The sequence below is a fragment of the Capricornis sumatraensis genome, chromosome 3 (genome assembly GCF_032405125.1).
Source record: "Capricornis sumatraensis isolate serow.1 chromosome 3, serow.2, whole genome shotgun sequence".
Lineage (NCBI taxonomy): Eukaryota > Metazoa > Chordata > Mammalia > Artiodactyla > Bovidae > Capricornis > Capricornis sumatraensis.
This window is the reverse complement of record NC_091071.1, coordinates 124,196,799-124,216,963: the sequence shown is the minus strand read 5'-3', so window position 1 is coordinate 124,216,963 and position 20,165 is coordinate 124,196,799. Positions and strand designations below refer to the sequence as shown.

The 20,165-nt window shown below is 42.7% G+C and overlaps 1 non-coding gene across 1 annotated transcript; it reads left to right on the top strand.

The window, feature by feature from the left end:
• The first annotated feature begins 12,690 nt into the window (after nucleotides 1-12,690).
• Nucleotides 12,691-12,763, top strand: TRNAY-GUA (transfer RNA tyrosine (anticodon GUA)). The gene has a single exon. It is a non-coding gene; the product is annotated as a tRNA-Tyr (tRNA).
• Nucleotides 12,764-20,165: the final 7,402 nt, after the last annotated feature.

Genomic DNA, 20,165 nt, shown 5'->3' with positions numbered 1-20,165 from the left:
CACTTCAAAATTACATAACATCTTTCCTTCAGTGTTCTTAACAGTTCCTAAACATTACCTCACTAAACCAACACCTTCAAAGGCTTTTGATAAAGGCAAAAGTGGGTGCCCACTAACACCCCTGCCCTTCACCTGTGTTATCAGTGTGATATTGTAAAAGAAAGCCTGCACTGGAGGGAGGCGGTCTAGCTTCTCCACTTGTTGGTAAAGCTCACACGTCTCATCTGACAAATACAGAGACTGAAGCAAATGATTTGCACATATCTTTCCAGTCCTGTGAGCCTATGAAATTCTAAAATGAGGAAAGGTTCTCATTAAGAATGCCAACTCGCCACATTTAAAAACAGGCTTAACTTAAACATCCAGCTTTATTTCCTTGAAGGAAAAATGAATATACTCGCTCGGCCCAGTTTCTGTGCCACCCAGATCCACTCATCATCACATCAAAGCTGGGCTTTGGTCATTAGCTTTCTTCCCTAACTAAGTAGGGCCTGGCTGTAGCCCATGCATTGCTGCCACCTTAAGGCCCAGTTGCTGCTGCTGGAGTTATCACCACAGAATGAGAAGTTTCAACAGACATGACCATCCAAGGAGGACAGACTACTGTGGCCAAGCATTGCCTGGCTTGGGCCTTCAGAAGCCCCAGCTGCTCCCTGAAGAGGGTGATGATGCAGCTTCGATTTGGGGAGAAGTTGACACAGGAGATCCAACCAGTCCATCCTAAAGGAAATTAGTCCTGGGTGTTCATTGGAAGGACTGATGCTGAAGCTGAAACTCCAGTACTTTGGCCACCTCATGAGAAGAGTTGACTCATTGGAAAAGACCCTGATTCTGGGAGGGATTGGGGGCAGGAGGAGAAGGGGATAACAGAGGATGAGATGGCTGGATGGCATCACTGACTCGATGGACATGAGTCTGAGTAAACTCTGGGAGTTGGTGATGGACAGGGAGGCCTGGTGTGCTGTGATTCATGGGTTCACAGAGTTGGACACGACTGAGCAACTGAACTGAACTGAGCTGAACTGACACAATGGGGTGAAGTTAGACCAATCAGGGACATGAAATGAAAGTCCACCTGCATGTAAACAGCTTGCCCATCTCCTCCAATAGACAGTTCCAAATGTGGTTATTGGCACATGGTTCCTCTGGAGATGTCTCTTTAAGATTAAGCAACTAATGTGCTTATGGTGAGGCTGTGGCTAGCTCGGTCATGCTCCTCCTTGAGTTGGTTCTTTCTCATTCCCATCCTCATTTCTCTTTTTCCCTTGGGATTCCACCCTGCAATAAAGTCTTGGTGTAGAAAATTTTGGCTCAAGTTCTGTTTTCTAAGAACCTCAGCAAAGACAGTGGTGTTGGGAGTGCCCTTAGAAATCGGACATTCAAACATTCAGGAGAGAACTCTGGGTTCCCATTTGTGGTGCTAACCTGGGTGTTCCCAGTCCCTGGCATGCAGCCATGTCACAATTGCTAAATTATTCAACTGGTATGTGGTAAAGGTAGAAGGCAAGATATTGGTGCGTCAAGTGGCTGCTGTACCTGATGAATAAAGGGGAAGTGATAATTAGCAGGGCTGTCTTATGGTGTGGCTGCTTTTGATGGCTTTGGGAGATTTGCAAAAAGGAGACTAATTGCCCACTTATAGCATGCTGTGAGAGCCAGAGGGTCTCTGTGGCAGCTTTTAAAAGTCTCTTGTTTCCTGCAAGGTGGACAAAGAATAAAATTACATCCAGGATTGCATGTTATAGGGTGGCAAACTTTCAATGTAGACAAAACACACAGCCCCAAAGTGCTCTTGTGTCAAGTAAGGGTCTAGAGAGGAAAGGAGTATAAACTTGAACCCTGGAATGGGGACATTTGAAGGGACATTCATTGTGAATGTCCACATGTCCCTGGTTAGGAGAAATGGCCCTTTCTCCCTCCTCACAGGAGAAAATCTTCTTGTTCTGAGACAATGCAATGATCTCATGTGAAGTCTTGTTCTCCTCTGCCCCCCTGCCTTCAGGTTTATAATCATGGTAACATCCCAGGACAGTCTGGTCACAGGGAGTGCTTTGATCTACAGGGATGGCTGGTGATGGGTGATGGATCCTGACCAGCCTAGAAGTGGGATGGATGGACAACCAGTGAAGATGTTGTGTTCTCACTCTCTCACTTTAGCTCTCAGATCTCTATAAAGAAGGCACAGTATCAAGGGTGGACCAGAGCCAAAAGGGAGCTGCACCCAGTCCAGGCTGTAGTGAGGGCTGCCTTGCCACCTGATCCATGTGACTCATCTGGATAGAAGGTTCTAAAGGCATCTGTGAGTGAGAATACTGTGTAGACTCTCAGCAAAAGTCTCATGAGAAGAATCGTGGTACAGACTCTTATGATTCTGGAGCACAGTTTTACCTTTTGTGGCAGAAAAAAAACTCTCTATTTGGAAAACTAGCAAGATGGTCATCACAAATAAATATTTAGTCCTCATCATGAACACCAAGTGACTATAAAACAGAGCTGCTCCTCCTGAGTTCAGTGCTATCAGACCCAGCACACCACAGGTGCAGGTGGGGATGAGCAATGCATGACATAATGGAAGGGGCACATTCAGCATCAGGCTGAAGTCAGTCCAAGACACCTGAGGAAAGTACAGAGACAAGTGGCTTAGCCTTGTATTCCCTAACTCTGCTTTACTAGTGCCTGCCCTTCAATCCACAGCCATGGGTCACTGGGGGCTCTCTATGGCAACTGTCAGAGGAAGAAAGGACTTGGGCCTGGCTCAAAAAAGGCAGAGTGGATTGTTGGGTCAGTGATACTGAGCTTGATTGCCCTCATTTCTTTCTCTGTGTTCCTCTGCTTTCCAGAGCACAGCTCAGGGGTTCTCTGTGGCCCCAGAGACAAATAATTACACTTTCTGGATCCAGGCTGACAACCAGGCTTCTCTATATTTCAGTTGGTTGGAGGACCTGAGGACCAAGATGTTTTGTCATCAGTGCTGTATGGACGGAGAAGTCTTAAGGCTACTACAAGAATAAGACTAAAATCCAGAGGCAGGAGGCCTAAAACCAGAACTTGAGATCACCAGAAATCTCCTGACTCCAGGGACCATTAATCAACAAATCATCCAAAAGCCTCCATACCTACACTGAAACCAAGCTCCACCCAAGAGCCAACAAGTTTCAGAGCAAGATATACCAAGCTAATTCTCCAACAAAGCAGGAACATAACCCTGAGCACAAAAATACAGGTGGCCAAAAGTCACACCAAACCCATAGACACCTCAAAACTCACTACTGGACACTTCACTACACTCCAGAGAGAAGAGATCCAGCTCCACCCACCAGAACACCAAAGCAAGCTTCCCTAACCAGGAAACCTTGACAAGCCACTCATCCAACCCCACCCAAAGGGAGGAACCTCCACAATAAAGAGGAACCACAAACTTCCAGCATACTGAACGGCCACCCCAAACACAGCAAGAGGAAAAGAGGAAAAGGCAGAGAAATATTCACCAGGTAAAGGAACGTGATAAAAGACCACCAAACCAAACAAAAGAGGAGGAGATAGGGAGTCTACCTGAAAAAGAATTCAGAGTAATGATACTAAAAATGATCCAAAAATTTGAAAGCAAAATGGAGTTACAGATAAATAGTCTGGAGACAAGGATTGAGATGCAAGAAAAGTTTAACAAGGACTTAGAAGAAATAAAAAAGAGTCAATCAATAATAAATAATGCAATAGCTGAGCTCAAAATCACTCTGGAGGGAACCAATGTAGAATAATTGAGGCAGAAGATAGGGTAAGTGAGGTGGAAGATAGAATGCCAGAAATAAATGAAACAGAGAAGAAAAAAGAAAAAAGAATTTAAAGAAATAAGGACAACTTCAGAGACCTCTGGGACGATGTTAAACGCCCCAACATTTGAATCACAGGAGTCCCAGAAGAAGAAGACAAAAAGAAAGGCCATGAGAAAATACTTGAGGAGATAATAGTTGAAAACTTCCCTAAAATGGGGAAGGAAATAGCCACCCAAGTCCAAGAGAGTCCCAAACAAGATAAACCCAAGGCAAAACACCCCAAGACACATATTAAACAAATTAATGAAGATCAAACACAAAGAACAAATGTTAAAAGCAGCAAGGGAAAAATAACTATTAACCCACAAGGGGATCCCCATAAGGATAACAGCTGATCTTTCAGTAGAAACTCTTCAAGCCAGAAGGGAACGACAGGACACACTTAAAGTGATGAAAGAGAAAAGCCTACAACCAATATTACTATACCCAGCAAGGATCTCATTCAAATATGAAGGAGAAATCAAAAGCTTTACAGACAAGCAAAAGCTTAGATAATTCAGCACCACTAAACCAGCTCTCCAACAAATGCTAAAGGATTTTCTCTAGACAGGAAACACAGAAATGGATTATACACGTGAACCCAAAACAACAAAGTAAATGGCAATGGGATCATACTTATCAATAATTGCCTTAAATGTAAATGGGTTGAATGCCCCAACCAAAAGACAAAGACTGGCTGAATGGATACAAAAACAAGACCTCTATATATGCTGTCTACAAGAGACCCACCTCAAAACTAGGGACACATGCAGACTGAAAGTGAAAGGCTGGAAAAAGATGTTTCATGCAAATGGAGACCAAAAGAAAGTAGGAGTAGCAATACTCATATCAGATAAAATAGACTTTGAAATAAAGGCAGTGAAAAGAGACAAAGAAGGACACTACATAATGATCAAAGGATCAATCCAAGAAGAAAATGTAACAATTATAAATATATATGCACCCAACATAGGAACACTACAATATGTAAGGCAAATGCTAACAAATATGAAAGGGGAAATAAACAGTAACACAATAACGGTTCGGTTCAGTTCAGTCACTCAGTCGTGCCTGACTCTTTGCAACCACATGAATCGCAACACGCCAGGCCTCCCTGTCCATCACCAACTTCCGGAATTCACTCAGACTCACATCCATCGAGTCACTGATGCCATCCAGCCAATGGTGGGAGACTTTAATACCCCATTCGCACCTATGGATAGATCAACTAAACAGAAAATTATCAAGGAAACACAAACTTTAAATGATACAATGGACCATATGATATCTATAGGACATTTCACCCTAAAACAATGAAATTTTCCTTTTCCTCAAGTGCACACAGAACCTTCTCCAGGATAGATCACATCCTGGGCCATAAATCTAGCCTTGGTAAATTTAAAAAAACTGAAATTATCTCAAGCATCTTTTCTGATCACGATGTCAACTAACTGAGACCATGGCATCCGCTCCCATCACTTCATGGGAAATAGATGGGGAAACAGTGGAAACAGTGGCTGACTTTATTTTTCTGGGATCCAAAATCACTGCATATGGTGATTGCAGCCATGAAATTAAAAGATGCTACTCCTTGGAAGGAAAATTATGACCAACCTAGACAGCATATTCAAAAGCAGAGACATTATTTTGCCAACAAAGGTCTGTCTAGTCAAGGCTATGGTTTTTCCAGTGGTCATGTATGCATGTGAGAGTTGGACTATAAAGAAAGCTGAGTGCCCAAGAATTGATGCTTTTGAACTGTGGTGTTAAAGAAAACTTTTTAGAGTCCCTTGGACTGCAAGGAGACCCAACCAGTCCATCCTAAAGGAGATCAGTCCTGGGTGTTCATTGGAAGGATTGATGTTGAAGCTGAAACTCCAATACTTTGGCCACTTCACGTGAACAGTTGACTCATTGGAAAAGACCCTGTGCTGGGAAAGATTGAGGGCAGGAGGAGAAGGGGACGACAGAGGATGAAATGGTTGGATGGCATCACTGACTCAATGGACATGGGTTTGGGTGGACTCCAGGAGTTGGTGATGGACAGGGAGGCCTGGCATGCTGCAGTTCACAGGGTTGCAAAGAGTCAGACATGACTGAGTGACTGAACTGAACAGGAAAAAAGCTATGAAAAATACAAACATATGGAAGCTAAACAAGACACTTCTGAATAACCAACAAATCACAGAAGAAATTAAAAAAAAAGAAATCAAAATATGCATAGAAACGAATGAAAATGAAAACACAACAACCCAAAACTTATGGAATTCCGTAAAAGCAGTGCTAAGGGGAAGGTTCATAGCAATACAAGCCTACCTCAAGAAACAGGAGAAAAATAAAATAATAACCTAACTCTACACCTAAAGCAACTAGAAAAGAAAAAAAAAAAGATTAGTAGAAGGAAAGAAATCACAAAAATTAGGGCAGAAATAAATGCAAAAGAAACAAAAGAGACCATAGCAAAAATCAACAAAGCCAGAAACTGGTTCTTTAAGAAGATAAATAAAATAGACAAACCATTAGCCAGATTCATCAAGAAACAAAGGGAGAAGAATCAAGCCAACAAAATTAGAAATGAAAATGGAGAAATCACAACAGACAACACAGAAATACAAAGGATCATAAGAGACTACTATCAGGAACTATATGCCAATAAAATGGACAACGTGGAAGAAATGGACAAATTCTTAGAAAACTATAACCTTCCAAAACTGAACCAGGAAGAAATAGAAAATCTTAACAGACCCATCACAAGCACAGAAATCAAAACTGTAATCAGAAATCTTCCAACAAACTAAAACCCAGGACCAAATGGCTTCACAGCTGAATTCTACCAAAAATTTAGAAAAGAGCTCACACCTATCCTACTCAAACTTTTCCAGAAAATTGCAGAGGAAGGTAAACTTCCAAACTCATTCTATGAGGCCACCATCACCCTAATACCAAAACCAAACAAAGATGCCACAAAAAAAGAAAACTACAGGCCAATACCACTGATGAACATAGATTCAAAAATCCTTAACAAAAATCTAGCAAACAGAATCCAACAACATATTAAAAAGATCATACATCATGACCAAGTGGGCTTTATCCCAGGGATGCAAAGATTCTTCAGCATTTGCAAATCAATCAATGTGATACACCATATTAACAAATTAAAAGATAAAAACCATATAATTATCTCAATAGATACAGAGAAAGCCTTTGACAAAATTCAACATCCATTTATGATAAAAACCCTCCAGAGAGCAGGCATAGAAGGAACATACCTCAACATAATAAAAACCATATATGATAAACCCAAAGCAAACATCATCCTCAATGGTGAAAAATTGAAAGCATTTCCCCTAAAGTCCAGAAAAGACAAAGATGCCCACTCTCACCACTACTATTCAACATAGTTTTGGAAGTTTTGGCCACAGCAATCAGAGCAGAAAAAGAAATAAGAGGAATCCAGATTGGAAAAGAAGAAGTAAAACTCTCAATGTTTGCCCATAACATGATCATCTACATAGAAAACCCTAAAGACTCCATCAGAAAAATACTAGAGCTAATTAATGAATACAGTAAAGTTGCAGGATACAAAATTAACACAGAGAAATCCCTTGCATTCCTATATACTAACAATGAGAAAACAGAAAGAGAAATTAAGGAAACAATTCCATTCACCATTGCAATGAAAAGAATAAAATATTTAGGAATAAATCTACCTAATCAAACAAAAGACCTATATATAGAAAACTATAACACACTGATGAAAGAAATCAAAGATTACACAAATAGATGGAGAAATATACCGTGTTCATGGATTGGAAGAATCAATATAGTGAAAATGAATATACTACCCAAAACAATCTATAGATTCAGTGCAATCCCTATCAAGCTACCAATGGTATTTTTCAGGAAATTAGAATGAATAATTTCACAATTTGTATGGAATTACAAAAAACCTTGAATAGCCAAAGCACTCTTGAGAAAGAAGAATGGAACTGGAGGAATCAACCTGCCCAACTTCAGGCTATACTATATAGCCAGTCATCAAGACAGTATGGTACTGGCACAAAGACAGAAACGTAGATCAATGGAACAAAACATAAAGCCCAGAGATAAATCCATGCACCTATGGACACCTTATCTTTGACAAAGGAGGCAAGAATATACATTGGAGAAAAGACAATCTCTTTAACAAGTGGTGTTGGGAAAACTGGTCAACCACTTGTAAAAGAATGAAACTAGAACACTTTCTAACACCATACACAAAAATAAAATCAAAATGGATTAAAGATCTAACTGTAAGACCAGAAACCATAAAACTCCTAGAGGAAAACAGTCAAAACACTTTCTGACATAAATCACAGCAGGATCCTCTATGACCCACCTCTCAGAGTAATGGAAATAAAAGAAAAAATAAACAAATGGGACCTAATTAAACTTAAAACTTTTGCACAACAAAGGAAACTATAAGCAAGGTGAAAAGATAGCTTTCAGAATGGAAGAAAATAATAGCAAAGGAAGCAACTTACAAAGAATTCATCTCAAAAATATACAAGCAGCTCCTGCAGCTAAATTCCAGAAAAATAAGCAACCCAATAAAAAAAAAAAATGGGCCAAATAACTAAACAAACATTTCTCCAAAGAAGATATACAAATGGCTAAAAGCAAATTTGGAAAACTCAGCAGTGGCCACAGGACTGGAAAAGGTCAGTTTTCATTCCAATCCCAAAGAAAAGCAATGCCAAAGAATGTTAAAACTACCACACAATTGCACTCAACTCACACGCTAGTAAAGTAATGCTCAAAATTCTCCAAGCCAGGCTTCAGCAGTACGTGAACCATGAACTTCCAGATCTTCAAGCTGGTTTTAGAAAAGGCAGAGGAACCAGAGATCAAATTGCCAACATCCACTGGATCATGGAAAAAGCAAAAGAGTTCCAGAAAAACATCTATTTCTGCTTTATTGACTATGCCAAAGCCTTTGATTGTGTGGATCACAATAAACTGTGGAAAATTCTGAAAGAGATGGGAATACCAGACCACCTGACCTGCCTCTTGAGAAATCTGTATGCAGGTCAGGAAGCAACAGTTAGAACTGGACATGGAACAACAGACTGATTCCAAATAGGAAAAGGAGTATGTCAAGGCTGTATATTGTCACCCTGCTTATTTAACTTCTATGCAGAGTACATCATGAGAAATGCTGGGATGGAAGAAGCACAAGCTGGAATCAAGATTGCCAGGAGAAATATTTATAACCACAGATACGCAGATGATACCACCCTTATGGCAGAAAGTGAAGAGGAACTAAAAAGCCTCTTGATGAAAGTGAAAGAGGAGAATGAAAAAGTTGGCTTAAAGCTCAACATTCAGAAAAGTAAGATCATGGCATCCGGTCCCATCACTTCATGGGAAATAGATGGGGAAACAGTGGAAACAGTGTCAGACTTTATTTTGGGGGGCTCCAAAATCACTGCAGATGGTGACTGCAGCCATGAAATTCAAAGACGCTTACTCCTTGGAAGAAAGATTATGACCAATGTAGATAGCATATTGAAAAACAGAGACATTACTTTGCCAAGAAAGGTCCATCTAGTGAAGGCTATGGTTTTTCCACTGGTCATGTATGGATGTGAGAGTTGGACCGTGAAGAATGCTAAGTGCCAAAGAATTGATGCTTTTGAACTGTGGTGTTGGAGAAGACTCTGGAGAGTCCCTTGGACTGCAAGGAGATCCAACCAGTCCATTCAGAAGGAGATCAGCCCTGGGTGTTCTTTGGAAGAAATGATGCTAAAGCTGAAAGTCCAGTACTTTGGCCACCTCATGCGAAGAATTGACTCATTGGAAAAGACTCTGATGCTGGGAGGGATTGAGGGCAGGAGGGATTGAGGGCAGGAGGAGAAGGGGATGACAGAGGATGAGATGGCTGGATGGCATCACCGATTCGATGGACGTGAGTCTGAGTGAACTCCGGGAGTTGGTGATGAACGGGGAGGCCTGACGTTCTGCAATTCATGGGGTCGCAAAGAATCAGACACGATTGAGCAACTGAACTGAATCGAACAAACACATGAAAAGATGCTCAACATCACTCATTATCAGAGATATGCAAATCAAAACCACATGAGGTTACCATCTCATGCCGGTCAAAATGGCTGCTATTAAAAAGTGTACTAATAATAAATCCTGGAGAGGGTGTGGAGAAAAAGGAACTCTCTTACACTGTTGGTGGGAATGCAAATTAGTACAGCCACTATGGAGAACTGTGTGGAGATTCCTTATAAAGCTGGAAATCAAACCGCAATACGGCCCAGCAATCCCACTGCTGGGCATGCACACTGAGAAAACCAGAACTGAAAGAGACACGTGTACCTCAATGTTCATCGCAGCACTGCTTACAATAGCCAGGACATGGAAGCAACCTCAATGTCCATCAGCAGACAAATGGGTGAGAATGATGTGGCACATACACAATGGAGTATTACTCAGCCATTAAAAAGAATGTATGTGAATCAGGTCTAATGAGGTGGATGAAACTGGAGCCTATTATACAGAGTGAAGTAAGTCAGAAAGAAAAACACCAATACAGTAACTAACACATACATATGGAATTTAGAAAGATGGTAACAATTACCCTATATCCTAGACAGCAAAAGAGACACAGATGTAAAGAACAGACAGTTGGACTCTGTGGGAGAAGGCAAGGGTGGGATGATTTGAGAGAATAGCATTGAAACATGTATACTATCATATGTGAAATAGATTGCCAGTCCAGGTTCGATGCATGAGGCAGGGTGCTCAGGGCTGGTGCACTGGGATGACCTGAGAGATGGGATGGGGAGGGAGGTGGGAAGGAGGGTCTAGATGGGGAACACATGTACACCCATGGCTGATTCATGTGAATGTATGGCAAAAACCACCACAATATTGTAAAGTAATTAGCCTCCAATTAAATTTTAAAAAAAAAGAAAGGCAGAGTGTCATATGCTGGATCCAGCCAGGGGTGAGCTGCTGCTCATGATTACCTTGAAAGGGGTTAATCCTTCCATTGGACAGAGTTAAGAGCAATACATTGGTTATTATTTTATACTGAAGGAAAAGTGGCCTGTGGAAAGGATATGTATTGACTCCTGAGCAGTGGGAAATGATTTAATCAAATGGTCAGTACTGAGAAGCAACAAGACTTGAGACAACAGTGTCTACCAAAACTACATGTATATGGACTACTGGGAGTGAACACAATGCATGCAAATCTGTTGCATGGGTGCTAAGTCACTTCAGTCATCCCTGACTCTTTGTGACCCCTATGAACTATAGCCCACCAAGCTCCTCTGTCCATGGGATTTCCCAAGCAAGAATACTGGAGTGGGTTGCCATGCTCTCCTCCAGGGGATCTTCCTGATCCAGGGGCTGAACCCAAATCTCTTACATTTCCAGTATTGGCAGGTGGGTTCTTTACCTCTAGCACCACCTGGGAAGCCCTGAAGATCTGTTATCACATATTAATACTTACACTGGAGTGGGATATCCATTCCCTTCTTCAGGAGATCTTCCCGATCCAGGGATCAAACCCAGGTATCCTGCATTTCTGGCAGAATCTTTATTGTCTGAGTCACCAGGGAAGCCTTACCAGAGAACGACAATCTCACACAAAGCTCTCAACACCAAGTAGACAATGAACGTCAATCAGCTTGTTACTGAGTCATCCGGTGCTTATGCAATGGGGCCATGAAATGAATGTGGCAAGAATGGAAACTAAGCATGGGTCAAAAACACATGGGTTCGCTCTCAAGAAGGCTGAGTCCAGCTTCTGCTGCTACTGAATTCCCTACCTGCCAGGATCGGAGACTGATACTAATCCCTTGATATGGCTTCAATCTTGGAAAGACCTGCTAACCAGCTGGTGGCACGCCAGTTACATTAGACCCCTTCTACCTTGAGAAAGCAGTGATCCATCATATTGATACTCTAGTGATGGGCTTGCCCTCCGTGTACACAGTGCCTGTTCCAACACCATCATCTACGAATCCCCATAACACCTAATCTACTAACTTTATACATATGCCATTTCCTCAGAGTAAAGGACTCATTTTATAGCAATGGAAGTGCAACACCAGGCTCATACCTATAGAGCTTATTAGTTTTAAAATGTATTCTGTCACTTGGAAGCAGTTAACTTGATAGAACAGTGGAATGGCATTTTGAAATCTCAGCTAAGGTACCAGCAAAGGGACAAAACCTTGTGGGGCTGGGGTGCTATCCTTCATGGTATAATTAGATAGATAGATTAAATAGAGATACATATCGTATGTGATATAGATTTGACCCTGTTCCACCATAACTCTAAATGACCCACTTGCAGAATTTGAGCTTCTCATTCCCACAAACTTAGTCTCTGTTAGATTAAGATGTTCTAAGCCCCTGACTGGGAACACTTTGGCCAAGGTTTACCCTGAACCAAGGGTCCAACTGCCATCTGATTACTGGGCTCCACAAGCCAGTGAACTAGTAGGTAAAAAAGAGTTACTATATTGGCAAGCATGAATGATGATGATTCCCTTGGGGAGCCAGGGTTATTGGTACAGAGAGGAGAATGTCTAGAACCCAGGGTATTCACAGAGGCTTCTCTTCGCTCTTCTGTGTCCAATAAATATCTATTAAAGGGCAATATGTCAAAAGTGATCTGATAAGAATCAGGCAACTAAGGGCTGAAACCTATCAGAAATGAAGGTCTGTGTCACTACACAAGGCAAGCAACTAAACCAGCCCAAAATGTTGGTCAAGGGTAAGGAAAATCCAGAATGGGTGGTCAGGGGATGAACAGAGTGTCAGTGCTGCCCGTGGAGCAGCAGCAAGGGCTATAACTTGGTTTATTAACCTTCTTTCCCTGGTGGCTTAGAGGTTAAAGCGTCTGCCTGTAATGCGGGAGACCCAGGTTCAATCCCTGGGTCAGGAAGATCCCTTGGAGAAGGAAATGGCAACCCACTCCAGTATTCTTGCCTGGAGAAGCCCATGGAGGGAGGAGCCTGGTAGGCTACATTCCATGGGGTTGCTAAGAGTCGTACACAACTAAATGACTTCACTTTTACTTTCACTTAAGATTTTTAAGAAATTACAACTGACCATTACCTCAAACGACTGGACTTGTATTTTCAGGAACAATAAGAACTTCTCACTATCTTGTGGATGATAAAGTCAGGATATCAGGTCTGAGTGGCCGAGGAAGTGGTCCTGACAGACCTCTACTCTCCTCTTCTTTGGGCTGCCTGTGAAAGGACAACTATCCTGTTGCCAGCATCATACTCACTCACAGACTGTCAGGATGCTTCTCCTCATCAAACGAAGAATTGGGGTGTTCCTGTGAACCCAGTCCAAAGGGTAAGTCTTGATAAAGTGTAACTAAGGAAGCACTGGGATGGGGGAGGGGACGAGGTAGGCGAGCAGGGAATCAAGAGACATCTTGATTCCACTGCTGGTTCTAGGAACTGCAAGAAGAGCCTGCACATGCTGCCCCAGGGGTATTGTTGTTGTTTAGGAACTGAGCCATGTTCAACTCTCTGTGACCCATAGATTGTAGCCCACCAGGCTCCTCTGTCCTTGGAATTTCTCAGGCAAGAACACTGGAGTGGGTTGCCATCCCCTCTTCCAGGGAATCTCCCTGACCAAGGGATCGAACTCATGTCTCCTGCATTGTAGGCGGATTCCTTACCAATGTCCTCTGACATTCCGTGGTCATACTGCCTTCAATCTTTCCCAGCAACAGGGTCTTTTCAAATGAGTCAGTTCTTTGCCTCAGGTACCCAAAGTATTGGAGTTTCAGCTTCAGCATCAGTCCTTCCAATGAATATTCAGGGCTGATTTCCTTTAGAATGGACTGGTTGGATCTCCTTGCAGTCCAAGGGACTCTCAAGAGTCTTCTCCAACACCACATTCAAAAGCATCAATATGTCAATGCTTGGCTTTTGTTATAGTCCAATTCTCACATCTATAACATGACTACTGGAAAAACCATAGCCTTGACTAGATGGATATTTGCTGACAAAGTAATATCTCTGCTTTTTAATATGCTGTCTAGGTTGGTCATAGCTTTTCTTCCAAGAATCAAGCGTCTTTAATGTCATGGCTGCAGTCACCATTTGCAGTGATTTTGGAGCCCCCACAAAATAAAGTCTGTCACTGTTTCCATTGTTTCCCCATCTATTTGCCATGAAGTGATGGGACTGGATGCCATGATCTTTGTTTTCTGACTGTTGAGTTTTAAGCCAACTGTTTCATTCTCCTCTTTCACTTTCATCAAGAGGCTTTTTAGTTCCTCTTTACTTTCTGCCACAAGGGTGGTGTCATCTGCATATCTAAAGTTATTGATATTTCTCCCGGAAATCTTGATTCCAGCTTGTGCTTCATCCATCCTGGCATTTCTCATGATGTACTCTGCATATAAGTGAAATAAGCAGGGTGACAATATACAGCCTTGCTGTACTCCTTTCCCTGTTTGGAATCAGTCTGTTGTTCCATGGTCACTTCTAACTGTTGCTTCTTGACCTGCATACATATTTTTCAGGGGGCAGGTCAGGTGGTCTAGTATTCCCATCTCTTTAAGAATTTTCCATGGTTTGTTGTGATCCACACAGTCAAAAGCTTTAGTATAGTTAATAAAGCAGATCTGGAGCTCTCTTGCTTTTTCAATGATCCAACGGATGTTGGCAATTTGATCTCTGGTTCCTTTGCCTTTTCTAAATCCAGCTTGCACATCTGGAATTTCATGGTTCACATACCATTGAAGCCTGGCTTGGAGAATCTTGATCATTACTTTGCTAGCATGTGAGATGAGTGCAATGGTGCAGTGGTTTGAACATTCTTTGGCATTGGCTTTCTTTGGGATTGGAATGAAAACTGACCTTTTCCAGTCCTGTGACCACTGCTGAGTTTTCCAAATTTGCTGGTGTATTGGGTGCAACACTTTCACAGCATCATCTTTTAGAATTTGAAATAGCTCAACTGGAATTCCATCCCCTCCACTGCTGCTGCTGGTGCTGCTGCTGCTAAGTCGCTTCAGTCGTGTCCGACTCTGTGAGACCCCATAGATGGCAGCCCACCAGGCTCCCCCATCCCTTGGATTCTCCAGGCAAGAAGACTGGAGTGGGTTGCCATTTCCTTCTTCAGTGCATGAAAGTGAAAAGTGAAAGTGAAGCCGCTCAGTCGTGTCCGACTCTTAGCGACCCCATGGACTGCAGCCCACCAAGCTCCTCCATCCATGGGATTTTCCAGGCAAGCGTACTGGAGTGGGTTGCCATTGCCTTCTCCAATCCCCTCCACTAGCTTTGTTCATAGTGATGCTTCCTAAGGCCCACTTGACTTCACATTCCAGGATGTCTGGCTCTAGGTGAGTGATCACACCATCATGGTTATCTGGGTCATGGAGATCTTTTTTGTACAGTTCTTCTGTGTATTCTTGCCACCTCTTCTTAATATCTTCTGCTTCTGTGAGGTCCATACCATTTCTGTCCTTAAGTGTGCCTATATTTACATGAAATGTTCCCTTGACACCTCTAAGTTTCTTGAAGAGATCTCTAGTCTATCTCAATCTATAGTTTTCCTCTATTTCTTTGTGTTGATCACTGAGGAAGGCTTTTTTATCTCTCCTTGCTCTTCTTTAGAACTCTGCATTCAAATGGGCATATCTTTCCTTTTCTACTTTTTCCTTTAGCTTCTCTTCTTTTCTCAGCTATTTGTAAGGCCTCCTCAGACAACCATTTTACCATTTTTGCATTTTTCTTGGGGATGGTCTTGATCACTGCCTCCTGTACAGTGTCATGAACCTCTGTCCATAGTTCTTCAGGCACTCTATCAGATCTAATCCCTTGAATCTTTTTGTCAATTTGATTTAGGTCATATTCAGTCTAGTGGTTTTCCCTACTTTCTTCAATTTAAAAAGGTTTTTGATGTTCTAACCAGTTCATTCCGAAGGAGATCAGCCCTGGGATTTGTTTGGAAGGAATGATGCTAAAGCTGAAACTCCAGTACATTGGCCACCTCACGCAAAGAGTTGACTCAGTGGAAAAGACTCTGATGCTGGGAGGGATTGGGGGCAGGAGGAGAAGGGGACGACCAAGGATGAGATGGCTGGATGGCATCACTGACTCGATAGACGTGAGTCTGAGTGAAATCTGGGAGTTGGTGATGGACAGGGAGGCCTGGTGTGCTGTGATTCATGGGGTCGCAAAGAGTCAGACACGACTGAGGGACTGAACTGAACTGAAGGCTGAGGCTCTGATTTGTGCCTCTGGAACTCCAAAGGATCTGCCGATAACTGTAGCCAGTTAACACCCTGAAGTTTTGTGATGGGTTGAGCTGTGGTAAGGTGATTCAGTTTGTTTTCATTTTCCTAGGACTCCCTTGGTTTCACTACTAAAAATTCCACTTCCTCAGAGCCTCTTCCATCCCAGCAGAGCAAGCCACTGGTCATCACAGTGTGCTGTGCTGAAACCCTCCTCACCTCCCAAGAGGAGCAGAGATTTAAGTCTGGCTTGTGCTGGCAATAAAACAATTTATGTTTGGACAGGTGTGAATTACTTCATGATGCTTTCTGCCCCCACCCTTGGGAAGAATCCTGAAACAAACAAAGAGTACCAGTCGTGGGGCAGTGTTCCTCGGTGACTTTATCATTTGCTGTGTCTAATTGGGAACTTTCCCAAAAATAGTTATGTCAGTCTCCCATCTAAAGTAAAGTATAACTGGGCTTCCCTGGTGGCTCAGCAGTAAAGAATCTGCCCACCCATGCAGGAGACACAGGTTCTCTCCCTGGTTCTGGAAGATCCCACATGCCACCGCCAGGCACCACAACTAGAGAGCAGCCTCACCTTGCCACATCTAGAGAAAAGTTCACGCAGCAACAAAGACTGCCAAAAGTAAATAAATAAGTCTCAAAATAAGGTATAATCTCATTGTTTTCTTCCATGACCCTGAGAACAAAAGTCAGGACCTCACTAAGGAGGTGGTTATCCTGGTGGCAAGCATTAAACCAGTCTGTGATTGGTTCTGCCCTCCTCTAGGTCACAGGCGCACCCATGACAACACAGGAGTGGGTCCACTGGGTGACCAGGGCCCTCCTGCAGGGCCACAGACTTCCACCTTGGCAAAGATACACCTCTGTCACTTACGCATGGCATTTCTCTATTTCCTGGATCCATTTGCTTAAACGGTATGTAGACAAATGTTTAAGATTCTAAATATTATTTGGGGCTGTAGACGAGAGCCATGGAGTCCCTGAGTTTGGGGGAAATGGCTGAGAGGAGAGAACGAACGATGCTGCCACTTCATCAACCTCCCACCTCCAAGCACCCTGAGACACTCCCTTTTCATTACCTTCTGGGCATTCACATCAAGTTCTGCTTCATGAAAATACTATTTTTTTTTTTTTTTGCTAAAATGTTTGAAAAGAACAAAAATAGAAGATATAAAATATTTATAACATTTACCTGTAAAGATATGATCATGAATACTTTAAACCACTTTGAGTGCTGAAATAATCCCAACAGGCAATATCTTAAGCCTTCATTTCCAAATATAGCATTCCCCCACCCTCTTGCTTTTTTTTAAAGAAAAAAGTGTTAAGGCTGAAAACTTGAATGATTAGATTCAAAATCCAGCCCTGCTGTTTCATAGCTTTCTTACTGTGACAAGTAAATTTAAGCTACATGAGTCTCTGTTGCTTTGTGTGTAACATGAGTATAATAATACTGACTTTCTGGATTCCGTGAGGGTTAAATGAAATACCATGCATCAACTGTCTGGTATGTAGTTGCTTAATAAATAGTAACTACTCTTCTACTGTGGTAACTACTATTTTAATTAACTGAAGTTATGAAGCTTCATGATAACCTCTGCATACCTCTCCAGCCTCATCTCTCACTAGCGTTACAAGTTCTGTTGGAGACTTAAATCACTTTCAGAATAAAGAAACTGAAGGGTTTTCTGATACAAATTTGGGAAAGGGTGGCAGAAGATGCCCAAAGTGTGAACTCATCTTGCTATCTTGCCACCCAAACCTCCTTCTGTGCTTTGAATATGCTGTTCTCATCTGCCAGACTAACCACTAATGCTCCCCAACGGCTCAGCTCAGGTGTCACCTTGCCAGGAAGCTTTTCCTTTACTCCTCCCATCTAGACTAGAGACAGCCTCCTCTGTATTCTACCGTGGAACCCATGAGAAGGTCCTGTAAGTGTATGCTCTAACATATTACCCCTCACAAGACTACTGTAGCAAACATATCTCATGGTGCCTGAATGACCACAGCCAGTTCTAAGAGGATCCCTCTACTCAGAGCTCCTGGGTGGTCATGTTTTGTGCACCCTGCTCCTCTCTATCTTTCCCCTCCCCAGTTGAAACTGGAAAAATTATGAGCACTTGACCCACAGATATCCAAGATGGTGGAGTAGAAGGACGTGCACTCATCATCTCCTGTGAGAACTGCAAAATTACAACTCATGGCTGAACAACCATCAATAGGAGAATGTTGGATCCCACCAAAAAAAGATACCCCACATCCAAGGGCAAAGGAAAAGCCCCAAAAAGACAGTAGGAGGGGCAAAATTGCACTTAGAATCAAACCCCATACCTGTCATGACGCTTGGAAGGCTCCAACAAAACCTTGTGTGCACCAGGAGAACCTACAGAGACTGAGCCAGATGTGGCCTTTGAGTGTCTGAGTGTCTCCTGCAGAGGTATGGGTCAGCACTGGCCCGCCGCAGGGGCAGGGGCTCTGGGTGCAGCCAACCTGGGTATGGCTTAAGTCCTCTTGGAGGAGGTCGCCATTAACCCCACAATAGGGCCTCTGGAACTTACACAGGACTGTGGACACAGACTGTTGGGGGGCACAAACAAAACACTGTGCATGCCAGGACCCAGGAGAAAGGACAGGGACCACATAAGAGACTGACCCAGACTTGCCTGTGAGTGTCCAGGAGTCGCCGGTGGAGGTGTGGGTCTGTGGTGGCCTGCTCCAGGGTCGGGGGCGCTGAGTGGGCAGTGCATGCACAGATCTTTTGAAGGAGGTCGCCATTATCTTCATTACCTCCACCATAGTTTAGCCCTGGGTCAAACAACAAGGACGGAACACAGACCCGCCGTCAACAGAAAATTAAAGATTTGCTGAGTATGGCCCCACCATCAGAACAAGACCCAGTTTCCCCCTCAGTCAGTCTCTCCCATCAAGAAGCTTCCATAAACCTCTTATCCTTCTCCATAAGAGGGCAGATAAATGAAAACCACAATCACAGAAAACTAATCACACTGATCACATGAACCACAGCCTTGTCTAACTCAATGAAACTATGAGTTATGCGTGTAGGGCCACCCAAGATGGACAGGTCATGGTGGGAGGTCTGACAAAACATGGTCAGCTGGAGAAGGGAATGGCAAGCCACTTCAGTATTCTTTCCTTGAGAACCCCATGAACAGTATGAAAAGGCAAAAAGATAGGACACTGAAAGATGAACTCCCCAGGTCAGTAGGTGCCCAATATGCTACTGGAGAAGAGTGAAGAAATAACTCCAGAAAAATGAAGAGATAGAGCCAAAGCAACAACACCTAGTTGTGGATGTGACTGGTGATGGAAGTAAAGTCTGATCTGTAAAGAGCAATATTGCATAGGAACCTGGAAAGTTAGGTCCATGAATCAATGTAAACTGGAAATGGTCAAATAGGAGATGGCAAGAGTGAATATCGACATTTTAGGAATCAGTGAACCAAAATGGACTGGAATGGGTGAATTTAACTCAAATGACCATTATATCTACTACTGTGGGCAAGAATCCCTTAAAAGAAATAGAGTAACCCTCATAGTCAACAAAAGAGTCCAAAATGCAGTATGTGGATGCAGTCTCAAAAACAACAGCATGATCTCTGTTCATTTCCAAGGCAAACCATTCAATATAACAGTAATCCAAGTCAATGCCCCAAACAGTGATGCTGAAGAAGCTGAAGTTGAATGAATCTATGAAGAACTACAAGACCTTCTAGAACTAACCCCCCACTCCCACCCCCACAAAAGATGTACTTTTCATTATAGGGGACTGGAATGCAAAAGAAGGAAGTCAAAAGATACTTGGAGTAACACACAAATTTGGCCTTGGAGTACAAAATGAAGCAAAGGCTAACAGTTTTGCCAAGAGAACGCACTGGTCATAGCAAACACCCTCTTCCAACAACACAAGAGAAGACTCTACACATGGACATCACCAGATGGTCAACACTGAAATCAGATTGATTATATTCTTTGCAGCCAAAGATGGAGAAGCTCTATACAGTCAGCAAAAACAAGACTAAGAGCTTAGTGTGGCTCAGATCATGAACTCCTTA